We start from the raw sequence: 16,546 nt of genomic DNA on the forward strand, positions 1-16,546 counted from the left end.
ATATCAAGTCCAACCAGGATCGGAGACCACCCCTGATACCCAAACCAACCAACCTATGCATATCCTAATTCAGATGAATTTCCAACGAATAACAAGATAGTGTTATTGTGTAACCCAAGACTCTAGGATAAGTCTATGACCGTGACCATCCAAATGAGTCCTACTGTTCGATACCAACCAACAACCATAACCAAACCAAACCATAACAAAAACCAAACCAAGTTTCATAACATGATGTAAAAAGATGGAACAGTGAGAAATTTAGTTCAACAATATCATCCCCAATGCCAATTCCAATACCAAGGTTGACACCACTACCGATCCTGCCCATACCAACCCATAGTAGTTCCACAAAAGCCTCTAACCAAAAGAAAACGAATATCCGGTTGGAACATGCCCCTAACCATAGCCAAAACCAATATCCATAAATAAACCAAAGTGTGTAAAAATATCCATGAACATAAAATGGAGCCTTCCGTAATATGGAAGATCACTACTTCAATCCAGTAGCTGATCCCAAATCTGAGTACTAAGCAGGAGGAGTAGAACTGTCATACCTGCATCGCGTAGGGATAAATTTACCCGAGGATAGTTAAGAGTTGAACGCTAGCAAGCACTCATGATAAGGTTAAGATAATGCCATTCAGTATAACCAAGTAAACCAACCACATGCATACAGATCATACATATAATATACATAACCATGTCAGGAAAGGAAATCGGGTTTAGTGTGCCTTTAAAACCATTAACTTGGAAATGTGTAGCCTAACTATCCTTAAACTACCCTCAGTCTATATGGGTCCAGTGTAACCCTTGAACGGGCCCCGATATATGTAGTCGCACTAACCCTAGATACCATACGAGTAGGGGATTCCCAAGTACCCTTCGCTCTCCATGATACATATGTACAGTGTACTCAGAAGATTCCCATGTACCTCATGAGTATCATATATGGTCACCATGACCAGCCCCTCATGTCGGCAAACATAAGTTTCCAGTGTTCATCTATTGGACTTCTACCTTCACGGTTAGCTATCACACCCCGCCATTATTTTCCAATTAAAACCATTTCCAACAAACCAAACCATCATACCGTTATTATTAACCAAGGATATGAGTAGTGGTATTGTCATTCCGACTATAGCTTGAAAGCAATTTCCTTAGCCAACCTTTTAATGTAAAGCGATTCCCAAGTACCCATAGATTACATTATCAAGTTAACTTGGGGGAATCCCATGTACCCCACAAGTATTCCATTATTATAATTGCTTAGGGGAATGCCGTGTACCCCGCAAGTTGTTCATTACCATGTTTACTTAGGGGGTTCCATTGTACCCCACAAGGAGTTCAATTAACCATAACCATGACCACCAAAACATTCTATTTGACTAGTCCAAACCATTTAAACCATTTATACCATTTAAGGTTCCATTACCAAACCATACCATGCAATAGTTCCATTAAAAGTCCAATAATAAGGTAAAACCATTATCATAGGCATTTCATCAAACATTTTGGGGACATTGTGTTTCCCAAACCAAATAAAATTACCAATTAACCATTTCCCATGCAACCAATTGTCTAAACCACCATTAAAGCATGTTAAAACATAATTAAAACATGGGAAAACCATAACCAAGCATTTAATATCAAAACCCCAACATATATTTGAAAACCCCAAAATCATACAATGATCATGCCATAAAAACATTGTATAAAACATGCCTTAAGTTGGAACTAACAACGAGGGAAAATTATCTTGCCTTAGATTGAGAAGATGGTGGAGAGAAATCACTAACACAAGCCCCAATTTGATCACCTTAGTGAAATCCTAGCCTTCTTTTACCCAAAATCCTTAGAGAGGATTAGAGAGTGTTTTATAAGTGTTAATGAATAGAATAATAGGGCAAATAACCTCCCAAGTGTGATATAAGTCGTAGGTTCAAAATGGTTAAGAGGGAAAATATCCAGATTACATCCAACTTAACTATATAAAATCCCCACCGGTGGGTACGACTCCAGCATACTAGTCGTACCTTCCAATACGAGTGGTACCCACCACTCATATCCTAGAACTCTCTAAACCCCCCCCCCCCCCACACACACAGAGTGGCCAACATATGACTATGCAATACAAATCCTATCTAAGGATACAACTAGTACCTTCAACCCATACCCATAACAGAACAAAGAGGAGTTGAGACTATCTAACATACGAGTAGGAAAATATGACTCGTACCCTATCTCACGACCCATGGTAAGCCACTCATACTCAGATCCAAGTTACTTTACTAATTATTATATTAAGTGAAGGAAAATCCAAAATATACGACCCGCATCCGACCATACGACTCGTACCAACCCAAGTCATACCCATTTTAGAAACCAATCTAACCCGCCAACCATCACTGGTTAGTGTACGACCAACCTTACCAACCATACTACAGCATACAACTTGTACCCCCTAGTCGTACCTTGACCAGAAATAAGAAATCCAAGAAATTTTCTAAGGTTCCCAAACCTGTGGTGTTTCAGTCTCCCCTACTAGGATCATTCATCCACGAATGACGGATAAGGTAGGTCAAACATAAGCACAATTCATTTGCATTATCAAATATCAATCCAACCTTTAACCAAGTTAGAACATAAAGATGCAAGGATCTATTCTAACCCATAAATAAGTTAGAAAATAAAGATGTGATAAAGAACGCATACCTTCTGCACGAATATTCAAAGAAGAGAACAAATGCGGATATTTGGACTTAATGTCCTTTTATGCTTCCCATGTAGCATGTTCCACCTTCTGGTTCCTCCATCAAACCTTAATCAGGGCCACATCCTTGGTCTGTAACCGATGAACCTATCAATCCAAGATCTCAATCGGTATCTCTTCATAAGACAAAGAATTTGAGATATTTAACCCTTCCAAGGGAACCACTGAAGAAGGATCACCAAGACACTTCCTCTATATCAAGACATAAAATACCAAATAAATAGAGCTCAAACTAGAAGGCAACTCCAACTGATACACCATGTTACCAACCCTCTACAAAATCGCATAAGGACCAACAAATCGGGGACTGAGTTTCCCCTTTTTACCAAACTACATCACTCCCTTCATGGAGATACCTTTAGGAATACATTATCACCAAAATTAAACTCCATGGATTTACGGCTTACATCCGTATAGGAATTTTGGAGAGTTTGGGCAGCCTTAAGCCTATCCCGAATCACTTTTACCTTTTTCATAGCCTGATAAACTAAATTTGTACCGAACATATTCGCCTCACTAAACTCAAACCAATTAATAGGAGATCTACACCTCCTACCATACCAATAGTAGAATTATAGCTATTATTATATACAAACTCAACGACAGATAGATGCTCAACCCAATTTCTACCATAATCAATCACACATGCCTGAAGTATATCCTATAATATCTGAATGGTCCTCTCTTCTTGCCCATTCGTCTGCTGATAAAAAATAGCATTTAGACAAACATTAGTACCCAAATTTTTCTAGAAAGACTGCCAGAAGTGATATAAAAATTGCATACAATGATCAGGAATAATCGAAATAGGTACCTCATGCAACTTTTCAATCTCCAGAAGGTACAACCTCGAATAGTCCTCAGTTGAAAAGTTAGTTTGCACCAACAAAAAGTGAGCGGACTTTGTCATCCTATCCACGATCACCCAAACCGAATCAAAATGACTCCGAGAGAGAGAAAGACAGATAACAAAATCCATATTGATTACCTCCTATTTCCATTTCGACAACTCCATTTCCTAGTACAACCCTCTAGGACTCATATGCTCAACTTTGACTTGCTAACACATCAAGCATTTGACCACAAAATTAGCCACATCCCTTTTTATACCACTCCACCAATACTATTTTTGAGGTCATGATACGTTTTTATCAAGCTAGGATAAATAACATAGCGTGATTTATGCACTGATGTTAGGCGTATTTATACGTCTAAGCACTATAACTTACCCATGTTTTAGCTAAGTTTTGAGGATAAAATACATACTTCTTGCACTTTTAGTCCATTTTTAGTTAAGTGAGCTAACTTATGTGATTAACATGCTTTTCAGGTACTAATGAGGAAGATTTCAGCACTTTGGGGACCTCTGGACAGCAAAGGAAAACTTCACATAAAAGGGAAAGCAGCTCTTGGACTGAATGTGACGCATGGGAACTTTTTCCCGGGCAAACTCAATATTTTTAAATAGTTAAGGATGCAGTAGCAATTTATTAGAGAAGGATGTTATTAAAAGCATTATTGCTGAATTTTTAGTTCATTATTCAAATTCTGTATTATTTTGAAGACAAGAAAAGCTGCTTAGCTTGAGGACAGAGAGAGAGAAATGTGTTTCTCTCTTAATTTTGCTAGTCATCTTCATCACCAAGATCGTTCTAAGTTTTGGTATGATGAATATTTCTATGTTGATTTCTGTTTTAATCATGAGTAGGTAAGTTTATTTGTTAGGGTTATGAAAACATTATAGTATACTCTCTATTGCTATGGGTTTTTGAATTTATGATATGTCACGCCACTTATATCATTACTCTCTTCATTTTGATTGAATTCTCGTGGTTGCAAACATAGGGAATGCGCCATTATAGCAATAACTTGTTCGATAGAAAAGTTACTGTTTGGAAAAGAGAGTGTGATGAGAAAATAGGGTTTCCAACCTCTATTTTACACGTTAATGCCCTAGCAGGATTAACTTCTTGGAGAGTTCGTACAATTGGTTGTACACTTTGGATTCGAGAGAACTAAGGTGAATAAATCCTTGATGGTTGAAAAACACTTGGATTTAGAATTAGAATACGTCTCTCTATAAGTGCATACATGTATAAAATCCATATTACTCATAGTTAATAGAGAAGTAGAAGCTACAAGGTGGACATAACCCTAACTTGTCATTCTCTATGACCAAATATAATTACACATATCATCTCATCGTTACACTGATAATATTATTGTGCACTTAAACCAAACCCCCTTTACCTTGGAACCTTCGATCAACAGTCTAATAATAATCGCAATACTTAGTGATCATAGTATACCCTGTGGGATTCAACACCCATCCCAGTTGGGTTCTACATTTGACAGCGACCGCTTACACTTTCTAACGAGAGTTGTAATTTGGGCATTTGCCGGGGAATACGATTGTCAACTAAGTTTGTGATAGTTATAGACCCTTTGGTCAAAGATTCTCAAATTTTACTTTTTGTTTGTTGTTTTTGTTTTGTTCAGGTTTAGTGGATTGCATGCCAAATACACGGAGATCTGGTCAGCCATTATTACCTGTAATTCCTGAACCACATTTTATTGGCAGAATGGATGCGCAACGAGACCTTGAAAGAATAGCTACTCAACAGGAGTAGGTTAGATTGGCTGTATTAGTAGCTGCGCAAGTAAATCAACAGAATACTGATAATCCAGGTCGGGTACCAAATCTTGATGATGAGGACTTGGGTGATGATGAGTTATTAAATCTAAGGCATACAGATGATGTGGTTGCACCAGTGAATAGGAATGTCAATAGAGATCGTCAAGCTAGAATGAGACCCAAACGCTGAGCTGTGCAAGTTTCTTTTGATGATGATGATGATGACTTGGATGGGGCTGGTGCCACAGGCGCTATTATTCCTCCGCCCTTGGCACCCGGAGCCAAGTTCAATATCACTAGCACCATGATCCAGCTATTGCAACTCAAAGGATTATTTGGTGGACTTGCAGGCGACTATCCGAATATGCATCTGATTAATTTTATCTCAACATGCAAATCATTTAATAATCCAGGGGTTGGACAGAATGCGATGCGGCTGCGCTTATTTCCATTGTCTCTATCTGGAGAGGCAACTCTATGGTTAAACGGGCTAACTCCTGACTCTATTACCAATTGGAGGCAACTGAAAGAATCTTTCCTAGAAAGATTCTTTCCGTCATCCAAGAGAGCTCAATTAAGAGATGAGATAAGCAATTCTAGATAGCTTCCAACTGAAGCTCTCCACGAGACATGGGAGAGGTTCAAGAAGAAGCTTATGTGGTGCCCAAATCATCAGATGACCGATGTCCACTTGATGGAAATATTATATAGGGCTTTGAACTCGGTGACTAAGCCAGTGGTAGATAATGCTGCGGGTGGGTCATTCATGGACCTTACTTTTATTGAGGCATGTGATATGCTGGATCGTATGACAAAGAAGAGTAGAGCTTGGCATACCAGGGATTCTGAGGTAGCAAGCTCTACTGTATCTATTGGCATGACTACAGAACAGAGACGAAGAGAAGAGAAATATGACCAGGATATGGCTTATATGAAAATGCAGATGGACCTTCTTACCAAGCATTTATTATTAGGGAAGACAAAAAAAGTTGAGACTATTGTATCATAGGGAAGAGATGACTCCAATTCTGAGGAAGCAAATTACTTGAATAATCAGGGGGGTTTCCAAGGCAATGTCCAAGGAAACCAAGGTCAGAACTATTATCAAAAATCTGGATACAAGGACCGGGACCAAGGGAATTAGAAGAATAAGAATGACAGGAGAGGTTTGTATGTCCCTCCTGGAAATCGTGAAGCTGCTGCACCTAGCTCTGGGAAGATGTCCATGAAGGACATGATGGCTAAGCTGTTAAAAGGAGTAGAGGCAACCAACACGGGAGTAATTGAGGTAAAAAATGATTTGTCCTCAATAAATCAATTGGTTGACACGCATTCCACTTCAATAAAACAGCTGGAACAACAAATGAGTCAACTATCAGCGGCATTCAATCAAAGAAAAGTTGGCACTTTACCGAGTGACACTGTCCAAAATCCAAGGAAAGATGGATCATGTTTGGCTATTACAACCAGGAGTGGTAAAGTGCTGGAAAATCCATCCAAGGGCAAGCCCGTGGTCGATAGTATGGAGGAGAATGTTATTGAAGCAGATTGTGATAATTCTATAGAAGTTGAAAATCTGAATGAGAACGTTCATGATACTACACCTAGATGTCAGCAGTCTGAAAAGATTGATAATGGGAAGCACAATAAAAAAGAAGTTGTGGAGAAAACTCTTCCAAATCCACCACCACATTTTCCTCCGAGACTGAAGAAGAAGGCTGATGACACCAGGTTCAGTAAATTAATGACTATGCTGAAGCAGCTGACTATTAATGTGCCTTTGGTGGAGGCAGTGGAGCAAATGCCAGGATACGCCAAATTCATGAAGGACCTTTTGACAAAGAAAAGGGCAGCGACCTATGAACTGGCAGATAATTTTCATCATTGCAGTGCAATTGCCACGAGGTCTTTAGTATAGAAGAAGGCAGATCCAGGTGCTTTCACTATTCCTTGCACGGTGGGATCTTTAGATTTTCCTAAGGCTTTATGTGATTTGGGGGATAGCATTAATTTGATGCCACTAGCTATTTATAGACAGTTGGGGTTGGGGATCCTACACCAACCAACATGCGGCTTGTAATGGCAGATAGGTCGGTAATACGACCTGTTGGTATCTTATATGATGTATTAGTGAAGGTTTCTACCTTTATTTTTCCTTCAGACTTTGTTATTTTAGATTGCGAGGTGGATTTTGAGGTGCCCATAATCTTTGGTCGACCTTTCCTCGCAACAGAAAGTGTGCTTATTGATTTGCGAGCAAATAAGCTTTTATTTCAGATGAATGACGAAGTGGTACATTTTGATGTATGTAAATCAATGAAGCAGCCCCAGGATATGAATGTGTTCTCTATAGTTGATGTTTATTATGAGGATGAGAAGGAATTATCTTTAGAGAAGCAGCTTACTATTGAGCCATTGGCTGCTGTGCTTTTGAACTTTGATCGTAAGGATGTTAAAGAGTACGAAGAAACTATCTGTTCCTTGACAGAAATGGGGTCGTATTCTTATGCCCCTAAGAAGCTGTACCTTGACCTTAAGAATAGACCTTCACCACCGGCGAAGCCATCCATTGAAGAGTCACCGGTGCTAGAATTGAAAGAGCTACCCAGTCACCTAAGGTATGTTCTCTTGGGTAGTGGAAATACACTGCCGGTTATTATTGTTACTGATTTAGGTGAACAACAAGTAGAGGCTCTCATCTCTGTTCTGAAGAGGTACAAGAGAGCTATTGGTTGGACTATTGCTGATATAATTGGTATCCCTCCTGGCATATGTATGCACAAGATTTATCTCGAGGAAGATTGCGTACCCACTATTGAGCATCAGTACCGTCTGAATCCACCTATGCAAGAGGTGGTAAAGAAAGAAATCATAAAGTGGTTAGATGCAGGGGTGGTGTATCCAATCTCAGACAGTAAATGAGTGAGTCCTGTACAACGTGTGCCCAAGAAAGGGGGCATGATAGTAGTAGCAAACGAGAAGAATGAGCTAATTTTACTCAGGCCTGTCATAGGGTGGAGGGTGTGCATGGATTACCGAAATCTAAATTCGTGGACGTTAAAGGACCACTTCCCAATGCCATTCATGGATCAAATGCTTGATCGGTTGGCAGAAAGGGATGGTTTGTTTCTTGGATGGTTATTCCGGATATAATCAGATTTGCATTGCTCCTGAAGATCAGGAGAAGACCACTTCTACATGCCTATATGGTACTTTTGCATTCAAACGAATGCCATTTGGGGTATGTAATGCACCTTCCACTTTTCAGCGGTGTATGATGTTCATTTTCTCTGATATGGTTGAAGACACCTCGGAGGTGTTTATGGATGACTTTTCGGTTGTAGGTGAGTCATTTGAGTCATGCTTGGCAAATCTAAGTATGGCTTTGTAGCGATGTGTGGAATTCAATCTGGTGCTAAATTGGGAGAAGTGTCATTTTATGGTTAAGGAAGGCATTATTCTCGGGCATAAAGTCTCTGAAAAGGGAATCGAAGTTGATCCAGCCAAGATTGAAGTTATCGAGAGACCACCACCTCCAATTTCTGTGAAGGGGGTTCATAGTTTTCTCGGTCATGTTGGTTTTTATCGAAGGTTTATTAAAGACTTCTCCAAGATTCCAAACCCATTATGCAAACTTTTGGAGAAGAAAGCAAAGTTTCACTTTGGTGTTGATTGCTTGAAGGCATTTGAATGCCTCAAGGGAAAGCTAGTTGAAGCCCTTGTTATTGTAGTACCTGATTGGTCTCTACCTTTTGAAATTATGTGTGATGCAAGTGGTGTAGCCTTAGGTGCTGTACTTGGTCAGAAAAGAGAAAAGCTATTTCATCCAATCTACTACGCGAGCAAGGCCTTGAATGGAGCACAGAAGAACTATATCGTCACTGAACAAGAGCTTCTATCAGTTGTTGGGAACCAAGGTAATGGTTCATATAGATCATGCGGCTCTAAGATATCTAATGGCAAAGAAGGATGCTAAGCCAAGGCTAATTAGGTTGGTGCTGCTGCTTCAAGAATTCGATTTCGAAGTAAAGGATAGAAAAAGTTGTGAAAACCAAGTAGCTAATCATCTATCTAGACTTGAGAGTGAGCACACAGTGCAAACCGACCTTGATATTGATGATGCATTCCCCGACGAAGAGATTTTAGCAACTATGGTGGAAAACTTACCATGGTATGCAGATTTTGCAAACTATATGGTAAGTGAAGTGATTCCTGAGCATCTCTCCTTTCATCAAAAGAAAAAGTTCATGCATGATATGAAACATTACTTCTGGGATGAGCCTTATCTTTTTCGATGATGTGCTGATGGTATTATTAGGCGGTGCATCCCAGATGTAGAGGTGCCTAGCATACTGGAAGCAAGCCATGCTTCCCAAGTTGGAGTTCACCATATAGGTGAACGGAAGGCCAAGAAAGTACTGCAGAGTGGCTACTATTGGCCTTCATTATTTAAGGAAGCCTACAATTTTGTAAGAAGATGTGATCAGTGTCAGCGGCAAGGTTCTATCTCAAAGCACCATGAGATGCCCATGTCCAAAATGCTTGAAGTAGAGTTATTTGATGTCTGGGGTATTGATTTCATGGGCCCATTTGTGAGCTCATTTGGGATGAAATATATCTTAGTTGCGATGGATTATGTATCCAAATGGGTCGAAGCAGTTGCGCTAGCTGATAATGAAGGTAAGAGTGTTGTGGCGTTCTTAAAGAGAAATATCTTCTCTCGTTTTGGGGTACCCCGTACCATCATAAGCGATAGAGGATCACATTTCTGCAACAAGCTATTCAGATCGATATTGGCAAAGTATGGGGTTAAGCAACATAAGGTAGCTACACCGTACCACCCACAAACTAGTGGGCAGGTGGAGGTTTCAAATCAGGAAATCAAGCTGATCCTTGCTAAGACTGTGAATGCTATCAGGAAAGATTAGTCCAGGAAGCTGGACGATGCCTTATGGGCATATAGGACCGCGTTTAAGACACCAATTGGCATGTCACCATACCAACTCGTTTATGGAAAGGCTTGTCACTTGCCAATTGAGCTAGAACATAAAGCAATGTAGGCATTGAAGCAGCTTAATCTGAACTGGGATGATGCTATTAATATGAGATTGGGGCAACTGAACGAGATGGATGAATTCCATCTAAATACATATGAAAGAGCATATCTTTACAAGGAAAGGATGAAAAAGTACCATGATCGAAGGATTATCCAATGAAACTTTCAGAAAGGTGATTTGGTACTCCTTTTCAACTCCAGACTGAAGCTATTTCCAGGTAAGTTGAAGTCTAAATGGTCTAGTCCATTCAAAATCAGCCAAGTTTACTCATCTGGAGTAGTGGAGTTAGAAAACAATGATGGTAGTGTCTTTAAGGTGAATGACCAAAGAGTGAAGCTATATATTGGTCCAACTGACTCGATAAAATGTATAGCCACCATATATATTGATGAAGTCTGAGTAATCAAGATAACTATGTCATGCCGCGACAATGAATCAAGCGCTACATGGGAGGCAACCCATCATTTTACTAGGATTTTATTTTTGATAAATAAAAATTCAAAAAGAAGAGTCGAGCCACGACCAAAACTAAGGCGCTTGGTGGGAGGCAACCCATCCTTTTAATCATTTTTGTTATTTTTAATTAAGTGTAGGTGCATGAAGTACAAAGGAGGAAATTAGTCCCAAATTTTTATTTGAAAGTGAGCCATGCCAAGGGTGGTAAGTCTAGGAATGATGGAGCATAGGCGATAGGCTAGGCTCCGCCTATGCCAACATGGGCAATAGGCTAGGCGCCGCCTATGCCATTGCCTATGCTCACTGCCTCACATAGGCGATAGGCTAGGCGCTGCCTATGCCAACATGGGCAATAGGCTAGGCGCCGCCTATGCCAACATGGGCGATAGGCTAGGCGCCACCTATGCCATTGCCTATGCTCATTGCCTTACATAGGTGATAGGCTAGGCACCGCCTACTGCCAACATAGGCGATAGGCTAGGCGCCACCTATGCCAACATGGGCAATAGGTTAGGCGCCGCCTACTTATGCTTAGGCGATGCTATAGGCGCCGCCTATCAACGTGAATTTTGCCTACTAACCCGAGTGTGAATGGACCAACCGGACCCATGCCTCATCTTTTAAATATATCCTCTACCTTTAAACCCCACTAAAGTTTTCTTAAACCTAAGCGCCGCCCAACATTGCCCTCTCCAAGTTTTTCTCTTTTCTCATCTAATCCTGTAGACTCGCCTTCCCGATTCATCACCAAGTAAGTTGTTCTTTCATGTTCTGTAGTTGTTTCAGTGCTACGCTTATAATGGTTAACTAGATTTTGTAGTAGTTCTTGGTGATAAAAGTATGATTAGTTTGTTATGATTTTTTTGAAGAATACATCTCATTGAGTGAAAGGATTCTCGTAGGTAATCTTGATTTTACACCAGCATGTATTGATTGGTATTCACTGTCGTAATTTTTTATGGAGTTGAAATATTGAAGTTTAATGCATAATTTTAGGAGTTGTAAGCTTGACTATATGAGTGACTCGTTCATCGATGTAATGGTCATGGTTAACCAAAAGCATAAGATTGTGTAATTGTTTCTATGCTATAGCATGATAAGATTTCTATGTGGTAATCTTGCTCAAAGATTGCATTGCTCCAATGAAATAAAGTTGGAAATGATAGTCAAGATTACACGACCATTGTGTGCTGCTTCTCTATATCAAACTGAAAAATTGTTATGTAAAGTGAAGGGTTGAAACTGTGACTGCGCTAATAATGTTGTTGGCACATACCACCTAAATGTATGTCGATGAAGTCTGAGTAATCGACATCACTCACTCAATTAGTTTGTGCAAGAAAATTAAGTATGGGGTGGTTCCATCACTATTTTCTTTTTTGATTATAGTGAATTTTACGAAATGGACTAACATGACCCTATTATGATCTCAGGTAACATGGCTCCGAAAGGACAACAGGGAAAGGAGAAAGCATCTACCTCACAAAAAGATCACAAAAGGTCAAGAAATGACCAGGTTGATTTCTCATCTCTTCAAGTGCCTCGACGCACTTTTGGGATCAAATGGGTTCTGGAGGAGGAAGTGAAGGAATGGTATAGAAACAATAAAGTGAAGAAATATGTACATGTGGAGTTGATGCAGAAGGAAAGTTTAGCAAAGAACTTCCCTCGCATTTTGGCAAAGATTATGGCACTAAATCTTGACTTTATCTTCCGATACATGGGCGAATGTAATCTTGATTTGACTCGAGAGTTTTATGCCAACTGGTCCCAAGGACTATGGGAAATGAAGTAAAGATTCAGGGGCAAGTCTTGCAATTGAACGTTGATTTCTTCAACTCTTTCCTGGGTACTCCAAGTGTGGATCAATCACCACTCAAGGAGCTCTACAACAAACCTTCCTACAGAGCCATCAGTCATACGTTGTGTGGATCAAGGTCCATGACCCTGTGGACTCGTCATAAAGATAATGGTCGTCACAATACTTACCCATATTCTTGTTTGAACAGAGAAGCTCGCATATGGTTAAGAATAGTCAATTACTGCTTGATTCCTGGGACACAATACACTAAGGTCACGCATGATCGAGTCTGCTTGGTATATGCTCTAATGACGAATGTTCCCATCAATATTGGTGCAGTTATACGAACGTCGATACGAAAAGCAAGGGTGCACAAAAGGTCTCATTTCAGCTTCGGCAACTTGTTGACTGCAATTTTAAGAAAAGAGCACATTGAGGAGGAGCCAGCAGACCATAAGTTGCCACATAGCCCGAAGAAGGTAGATCTCACAAAAATCAAAGATCCAGAAACTGGTCAAGGCATCAACCTTACCACTTCTGAGAGACATGCTCGAGATGAGAGTTTTTTTAGCCATCTGTATGGCATGACTAGGTTTACTATAATGAATGGGGGTCATGTGCCGACTAATACAGATCTTCGGCAGTTGGACTATGACTACCCGCTTAATGAGCATGCTCGGGCCATGTGTGGAGTGGGGGTAAATTTTGAAGAACCTCTAGATAATGATGTGTTGACAGACAATGATCACCAGCTGCTAGACTCTGATGTAAAGGATAACTCTGATGATGAAGACTCTGATGATGATTTTGACGCAGGGGGTATGACCCCGGATGTAGAGAAGGAGTCTGACTAACTAGATTTTTGCTTATTTATTTCACTGAGGACAGTGTGTTCCTTCTTAGTGTGGGGTGTTGCACTGCGTACTGCTTGCATGCATTTATTTCATAGTCGTTTTGATTTAGTCATAGTTAGTTAGTTGTAATTAGTCAGATTTTGCATGAAATTGTTCTTATAGACCGCATGGCATTATAACAGGAGTTTGTGCTGAATCACTACTATTGAAACATTTAGGCTCTAAGTTGTGACTCACGCTGTGATGATTGTTTGTGGTTTAATTCATTTATCTGTTGGGTCAAGAATCTATAATGCTCCCAATTAAGTTGACCATGTGCAATGTGTGTGTAAGGTTATTGTATATTCTTTTTTGCGGCTGATGCTAGAACTTGCCTAATGTGTGTGTGAAACGAAATAAAGATTGTGAGTTTAGGAGATGATTTAGGCATTTCTTTGGCAGCCCTGATTTTTTATTTTCTTTTTACCTAGCTTTGTACATTGTCCTAGTGAACACCCATTGAGTCTTTAGCTATTTTCTTTGGCAACCCCATATGTAGCCTAATCCATTTTTTTTGAAAAGACCATAATTTGATCCAAAAGCTCCTAAGCGCTTTAAATTGTAGAATCAAGTTGAGTAGAGAGTGTGGCAAAATAAGAGGAAAATGGTGAAAGTGATGCCCCAAAGTTTAGTTATTGGTCCATGAAAATATTGTGATCGAGGGTGGCTATCATAGGGATGCTAAGAAAATATATAAAAAAAAGAAAAAAAATAATAATAATAAAAAAAGAATTGTATATTCCCATCATAGTGTTTTTGATTGAGTAACAAAATGGGTGAAGGGGGGTTGGTAGATGAAAGAAAGGTAGAGTGGTTGTTAAAAGTTAGTGTAAATGGCATAAGGTAGTGTATTAAAGCGCTTAGGGAGCATAGTCACCACTTCTGGCCAAAATAGTCCTACCCATCCCTTTAGCCTACTTTACAACCCGTAAAGACCTATTTGATCCTAACCTTAGTTTTATGATATTAGTGGAACATTACACTAAGGGCAACCATATGGTCATCAGTTGTAATCTAAGAATTCTTTGAGAGTGAGAGCAAGCAAATTCTTATACCCATATTTCTGAAAAATGCAAAACTATGAGTGATTATGGGTAACATTTTGTGTGAGCGCACATGGTTGGTGATTGTTGGGTAGTTTTATATGATTTTTTGGCTTAACTTGTGTATACAAATTAACCAACTTATTGAGTCTATGTTGGAGGGTGAGTTGTTTCTAATAATGATCAAGAAATCTACTCTTTGTTAATAATTGCAGTGTATGTCTTGTTGAAAATTTTGTGTTGCTCTTGTGAATTTTAGTTAGGTATTCGCATGGATGTACTATTTTCTTCGAGGACAAACAAAGATTTAAGTGTGGGGTGGTGATGTTGGGCGTATTTATACGTCTAAGCACCATAACTTACCCATATTTTAGCTAAGTTTTGAGGATAAAATACATACTTCTTGCACTTTTAGTCCATTTTTAGTTAAGTGAGCTGACCTATGTGATTAGCATGCTTTTCAGGTACTAATGAGGAAGATTTCAGCACTTTGGGGACCTGTGGACAGCAAAGGAAAACTTCACATAAAAGGGAAAGCAGCTCTTGGACTGAATGTGACGCGTGGGAACTTTTTCCCGGGCAAACTCAATATTTTTAAATAGTTAAGGATGCAGTAGCAATTTATTAGAGAAGGATGTTATTAAAAGCATTATTGCTGAATTTTTAGTTCATTATTCAGATTCTGTATTATTTTGAAGACAAGAAAAGCGGCTTAGCTTGAGGACAGAGAGAGAGAAATGTGTTTCTCTCTTAATTTTGCTAGTCATCTTCATCACCAAGATCGTTCTAAGTTTTGGTATGATGAATATTTCTATGTTGATTTCTGTTTTAATCATGAGTAGGTAAGTTTATTTGTTACGGTTATGGAAACATTGTAGTATACTCTCTATTGCTATGGGTTTTTGAATTTATGATGTGTCACGCCACTTATATCATTACTCTCTTCATTTTGATTGAATTCTCGTGGTTGCAAACATAGGGAATGCGCCATTATAGCAATAACTTGTTCGATAGAAAAGTTACTGTTTGGAAAAGAGAGTGTGATGAGAAAATAGGGTTTCCAACCTCTATTTTACACGTTAATGCCCTAGCAGGATTAACTTCTTGGAGAGTTCGTACAATTGGTTGTACACTTTGGATTCGAGAGAACTAAGGTGAATAAATCCTTGATGGTTGAAAAACACTTGGATTTAGAATTAGAATACGTCTCTCTATAAGTGCATGCATGTATAAAATCCATATTACTCATAGTTAATAGAGAAGTAGAAGCTACAAGGTGGACATAACCCTAACTTGTCATTCTCTATGATCAAATATAATTACACATATCATCTCATCGTTACACTGATAATATTATTGTGCACTTAAACCAAACCCCCTTTACCTTGGAACCTTCGATCAATAGTCTAATAATAATCGTAATACTTAGTGATCATAGTATTCCCTGTGGGATTCGATACCCAACCCAGTTGGGTTCTATATTTGACAGCGACCGCTTACACTTTCTAACGAGAGTTGTAATTTGGGTGTATCATGCACCTCAACCAAAATCCTTTGTTGCAAACCATCGATATCAGGAACACACAACCTCCCTTGATACTATAAAGTACCATCACCACTGATCTCAAAGACCATCACCTTTTGTACACCAATATCACTCTTGATTTTCATCAACATAGGATATAGAATTTACTTCTCCTTGATCTTTACACCAAGAGATGAACGAACCATCATACCACCATTCTCGATTTCCAGAAGAAGAACCCTAAGATTAGCCAAGAGGTGAATATACTCTCTCTTTCTTTTTTCGCATGTGTTAAACTCACCATGGATAACCTGTTAAGAGCATCAGCAACTACATTAGGCTTACCTGGATGGTAGTGAAAAA

This window comes from Capsicum annuum, chromosome 3 (genome assembly GCF_002878395.1).
Source record: "Capsicum annuum cultivar UCD-10X-F1 chromosome 3, UCD10Xv1.1, whole genome shotgun sequence".
NCBI classification, from domain to species: domain Eukaryota; kingdom Viridiplantae; phylum Streptophyta; class Magnoliopsida; order Solanales; family Solanaceae; genus Capsicum; species Capsicum annuum.